This window comes from Trachymyrmex cornetzi, unplaced genomic scaffold, assembly GCF_001594075.2.
Source record: "Trachymyrmex cornetzi isolate Tcor2-1 unplaced genomic scaffold, Tcor1.1 scaffold1798, whole genome shotgun sequence".
NCBI lineage: Eukaryota > Metazoa > Arthropoda > Insecta > Hymenoptera > Formicidae > Trachymyrmex > Trachymyrmex cornetzi.
Window position 1 is genome coordinate 10,656 of NW_017296416.1, and position 260 is coordinate 10,915.

A 260-nucleotide genomic window follows, 5' to 3' on the forward strand; every position below is an offset into this window, starting at 1 on the left:
ATGTTTTGTATAATGTTTTGAAGGAGAATTAAATAACCACTACTTTAGTTGGAGGAGGAAATGTCTTTGAATGAATTGTGATAATAATTTCATTTAAGAGGAATATAAACCATTTGGATTGGAATAGGAAGATTCTTCAATAAGTATACGTATACTTAGGTTTCATTGCACAAAAATTAAAGATGGTACTATTTGGATTAAGCAAATAATAAAGATAGTATCACTTGAGTTTTACTTTTCATTTTGTAAAATTTAACTTG